Below are 6000 nucleotides of genomic sequence, written 5' to 3' on the forward strand. Positions count from 1 at the left end.
TCTGTTGCAGTGGTTTATGACAGTGACTTAGTGCTGCACCGCAGTTTACATATACACGTTAAAGCTGTTGTGTTAAACCCTTAATTCTTATTTACCATTAAGATATTAGAAGAACAGCCTGGCCAAACTTTAATTTCCCTGTGAGATCCTCATATCTGAGAAGTTTTAAGAACTTTGTTTCTCCTCTGTTAATCATCAAACCCTAAACAAAAACCTGACTTTTGTATCAACCTTCTTCAGCTACTGCAAAATCCTCACAGTGCTCCAGTGTGGCCCTCACCTCACAAAGGTTCTACTAAAAGTTTCCTATGAGAATCTGGGCTGAGTGAAGGCTGAGCAAAGATCTCAGAGCTTGTCCCGGAGGATTTAGTACCTCCGTGCAACACACAAGTTTTTTTGTGCATGGCTTTATATTGTTAAACCTGAATAATTCAACCATCTGTGTTAAATAATTAATTTGGGGGAACTGGCATTTCAGAGATGCCTTGTATAAAAAAATTTCAAGTCTGGTGTGCTATTATGTTTTACTTTCATCACATACGATCACTCCTTTGATTTTATATCCATGTTTTTGCACTTTACAGTCCCATTCTCACACAATCCAAATAATAAAACTGCTCACAGTCCTACACTCCTTGATTTGGTATTTGATAAAATGCACTACTGCTGAACTTCCCCCTTCAGTTTCTACAGGGTCCAATATTTTTTTTTCTTTCATGACAGAACTTACAAATTACTTCAGCTAAGGACTTTACTACATGAACACTAATTAATTAATGAATCTTTGAAGCAACTTTGGGAGACAGGAATGAATTATGTATAAATGAAGACACAGGAGAATTTTGATTTCCTAAATTTCAATAGCGAATGAGGAGCAGAATGAAGAGCAGCACTATCTGCATCAAGACTCCTCGTTGTCTTTGCAGATCAACCAAATAAATTTTCTCTGTTTCTATTGCAAATAGTAACTCTTCCCCTGTTCCTTCCTTTCATGTAAGTCCTTTTTTGACTTACCACTATTGTCCGTGCGGTATTAAAATCTTCCTTGTAAGATACAAGTCTTTACCTGAAAACCTCTCAAAGGCAGCAGTCCCCAATTGTATGTAAACACATTCCTGCTCAGCTTACTGAAACCCATCCCAGTAATAATTTCTTTCATTATAAACTCATAACAAAATATTAATAGACATGCCAGGCCTGATTCTCCTACAAAGAGCCCTTCCCACCACTTCAGCAATGTAAAACTGTTTGAAAGGGACTGCAAACATCATCTACAATCTGCATTTGCATTGCCAAAGCCCAGGTAGTAGGGCAAATGAGTGTAAGGCTAACTAGGTATGGAATAAAAATACACTTTTAATTGGATTCTGACAAGATAACTGCTTGAAAACCTGCAAGGGTAACACTTTGAGTGACCATGGTGATAACAGCAATCTTTCTAAGAGAATTCTATGCAGGTCTGGATTTCATTTCTTTAGCTAGCTTATGCTTCATGCCTATTTTGCAACCTTTTGGCAGAGCAATCAATGACTTTTACACATTTCAGTCTTTGTTGATGCTAGCTGGAGTTTCCCTAACAGCCTGTATTCTTTCTGAGCTACTTCTTTTGTCTGTCACTCCATGCTCCTTCTGAAGTTTCCACAGTGGAAGGTTGAAACTGATTTGAGAGATGTTTTCTTCATCAGTGTAGTCATAAATGAAAGTTTGCAAACAGCAGGTACAGGTACTTGCTACCACATTTATAATTATGTTAACTGAAATAATAAGGAACACATCTCAGTCAACTTTCAATCTATTTTCCCTAAATTTGAGAGTCCAGGAATCTATGAAAAATGCAGTCATCTATATAGCAAAGAGATATACTTTAATATCATAATAAAAAAAAATGTGCTGAGAAAAGATTGAATTGCTCATTCACAGACATTTAGTCTGCAGAGCCAAGAAAGCTGTTACACACAAGCACTTTTGCTAGTGCAGTGTGGTGTAGTCCATAGGCATGTGTTTAAGTCTTTCTATAGACAAGCAATAAATGCTTTAAAATACCTGGATAAAACTAGTTGCTTCAAATTATCACAATTAAATTTAGGAGACCTACTCTTTGGCTACTTTGGTTAGTAATCAAATTCTATCTGATTTCTAACATTAAAAAACATGTTCTTAAAACAAACCAAACCAACCAAACAAACAAACAAAAGCTATTCAAAATTAACTCAATTACCAATCAACTTCTCAGCATCTCTTCATCTTCTTAGTGTTGAGGAACAGCACAAATTTAACTTTGGGGAATGAGAATCCAACCATATTAGAGCCGTATCTAGTGAAGTGAAGGCCTCAAAATTAATCCAACTGAAGTAGAAGTATTGAGTCAGATTCTGAGGTTCATATTCTGCTTTATTCCATGTCCATATAATTGTGCAGCAGGTATCCACTGTATGACTTTAATCAGAATCAAAGAGAAGGGGGAACAAGCCAACATTTTACCCTTTGCTTCATTTTGACCTTTCCACAGCTCCGCGGAGACATCCAAATCCACCACAAATCCAGGGCTCTGGGTGTTTTGAAGTCACTGATCTGCAGAGACCCCTGAAACAGTTCATCATTCCTGCTTTCCTACCAGAATCACAGAAAAAAAACCCAGAAGAACTGAGCTACTTTTTTCTGAATCTGTTTTCCTGGTTCCTCTGATTTTTTTTTCCAGGAAAAATCTGGCATTCAAACTGCCAGCAGGTTGAATGAGGTACTAGTAAAGAGACACTTGGTCCCTGTGCATACAGAGCCTGATGGGATTCAACAGCATCATCACAGACCCCAGAAGTACAGGGAAAATCCTTAGGGAATTAATCTAAACAGAACTATATGTTTAATTTGTTTCTCTTCTGAAGTCCCACCTAGGAATAAAATGCAGAAACCTATGAGATTTAGACCATTAATATTCCATTTTTTTTTCCAAATAGACATCAGTGTATTCAGTAGTTAACTTCTGAAAAACAGGAACAGTGCTCACCTGATGCTGTATGTGTGAATTGCTCAAACCAAGCATCTGATTTAAAGAAAAGCTAAATTTTCCAGTTGGGCTGTCTGAGATTGTAAGAAGAATGGTTTATCAAATGTCATACTAATTCACAATAATACTCTGTAATTAGAATTTAAAAACTTGACCTTTCTAAAGGCTGTTGCACATAGACTTTTTCAGATTTAGCTTTTTTATTTTGAAATGTTGCTATCACCAACTGTCCACTCCATCTGAGTCTAATATATCAACAAAAATCACAGACTCATAGAATGGTTTTGGTTGGAAGGGTTCTTTAAAGGTCATCAAGTCCAAATCCCCTGCAACAAGCGGAGACATCTCCAACTAGATCAGGTTGCTCAAAGCCCCATCCAACCTGATCTTGGGTGTTTCCAGGGAAGGGGCATTTGCCATGTCTCTGGGCAACCTGTTCCAGTGTTTCATCGCCCTTATTGTAAAAAAATTTCTTCCTTATATCTAGTCTGAATCTACATTCTTTTCATTTAAAACCATTATACTTTGTCCTATTACAACAGGCCCTACTAAAAAGTCTGCTCCCATCTTTCCTTGAGATCCTTTTTTAAGTATTGAAAGGACACAATAAGGTCTCCCTGGAGCCTTCTCTTCTCCAGGCTGAACAACCCTAACTCTCTCAGCTTTCCTTGTAGGAGACACCTCCCCTTTCAGCCCTCAGATCCTTTCTGTGGCCCTCCTCTGGACTCATTCGAACAGGTCCATGTCTTTCTTATGTTGGGGGCCCAAGAGATGGATACAGTAGCCCAGGTGGGGTGTCACAAGAGTGGAGCAGAGGAGGAGAATCATGTTCCTCGACGTGCTGGCCACACTTCTTCTGATGCAGCCTAGAATACAGCTGGCTTTTCTGAAGCCAATTTATGCTCAAATGCAGCACAATGAGGAGCAGTTAGCACCATTGGATGGGGCTTTGAGGGGGCAGAGATGGTTTTAATAGTCCTAGGTCAGTATCTTAATGGTAGTAGACTTTAGAGGTCTTCCTGTTCAGGGTGCTGCTGGGCATGGCTAAGAGATTTGCTGTTCAGAACACATATGTCACTAAACTTCATAGCTGTCCTGTTTCAGATTCCTGTACAGAGGCTGACTTGAATAATGTCAATAATAATAAATAATGTCAATAATAATAAATCTCAAATCTAGATATCTAAATTTCTTCTCAGTCCATACCAAGCAGGACAGTAGGCAATTTCAATGTGGACTTGATTTTCAGACAGACTAAAGAATTCTGATTCACAACATTCATCTTTACAAAAAAGAAATTATTTATCGTGTAGCTTCTGAAAGAAGAATAAACCATCAGTTAACTTCAATGTTGTGGATACAAAATTGTTTTTATTTGGAGGTGTAAAGGTGAAAGTACTACTTTTTTGACACAGTCATACAGGGTGATTAAAATATATCACAGTGTATGTTCTAGTCATTTTGTTTCAAAAATGCAGTCCATAATTGGTCAATACTAACACTGTGTACTGGGTCTGTCTGAGATGGAGTTTTCTTCATAGCAGCCTGAATAGTGCTGGGCTTTGGATTTGTGATTTAAACAGTGTTGATAACACACCAGTATTTTGGCTGTTGCTGAGCAGTACTTGACAGCATCAAGACTTTCTCTTTTTCCCACTCTGCCCCAGCAGAGAGTAGGCTGGACGTGCATGAGAGCCTGGGAGGGGACACAGCTGAGACAGCTGATCCCAGCTGACCAAAGGAATATTCCATGCTATGTAACATGTTCAGCAATAAAAACAGAGGGGAGTTGACTACCTTATTTTGAACACCACATTTTTTATCCTATTGTATCTTTCAAAATGCTACTAAGTCTATAAAAATAATTTCAAACTCAAGAGCAGAAGTCTGATCTTGTTACGCTTGTTAGAGTTCCTGAAGTCAGTAATGCTTTTGCGCATTAAATGAGATGATTGTTTTCTTGAGAAAGACTCTCCTTTTGTAGTCAAAGTATACAAAAACATTGCCACCTCTTAAATACTTCTAGCACGCTGCCTTTTCATAAGCAACCAGAGTGTTGAGAAAGTTCTTCTGTACAGAACAGCAATGTCCTAATGTCCTTTTTCTGTCACAATGAAGACAGTTTGAAGACAGTGCGCTAGGTGCCCTGTACACTTAGCAGCACTGAAAACAGGCCTTCAAGAACAAGATATTCATTTCAGAGATTTCTCAGTTCTGGGTGTGAAAAGGCTGAGGAGGAACCTCTGAGATTTGTCATGTATTTATATAAGTTCTGTGCACACAAGCTCACAGACGTGCAGACTTAGCTAACCACTACCAATTCCTCAGTGCCTAATAGGACACTGTACATTTTTTTTTGTTTTATTAAAGGGGCTTTAAAAGTTCATTTTGCTAAGAAAGAACCTTTAAAATAGTAAATCTTAAAACTTCATTAAAATATTTCTGCCTTCTCCTTTGCATGGCCTAAGAGCTGCCGTCAGGCATACAAGGATTAAGATTGCTGTTTCCATTTCTTTTTCATAGCTCCTTTCCTCTCCTATATGGCTTCTGTTGTTGACACTAGATAACTTACACAGACCAGATAGCTGAGGCTGGAGGAAGTGAATCCCAACTCAAGATAGATAACAGCAATTGTTCCCTGGCTGGATATCCACTATCCAGTGTAAAACTACTTAAAAGGGGAATCTCACTTCCAGACAGACTTATTTGCGCTGTCATGGGATATACCTTAATGCTTACTTATAATGTACCCCCACATGGTGCTTACAGCAGCAGGAACAGAGAATTCCCTCACTTAGCTGATGCAGAAGCTCAGCTTGGTGTTTTTAGCATACAGACTTGTGGACGATGTGCCAACACAACAGCATCGACTCAAGCACTGAATGATAAGAACATATTTGCTTCCATTGATTTTATGCAACAATTCAGCTTTCTGATGAAAATGTTTTATGAAAGTCTGATTTAACTAACTATTCTTTATCTTTGGTCATTTTTCC

Source organism: Falco punctatus (assembly GCF_963210335.1).
Source record: "Falco punctatus genome assembly, chromosome: 2".
In the NCBI taxonomy this organism is placed as follows: Eukaryota; Metazoa; Chordata; class Aves; order Falconiformes; family Falconidae; genus Falco; species Falco punctatus.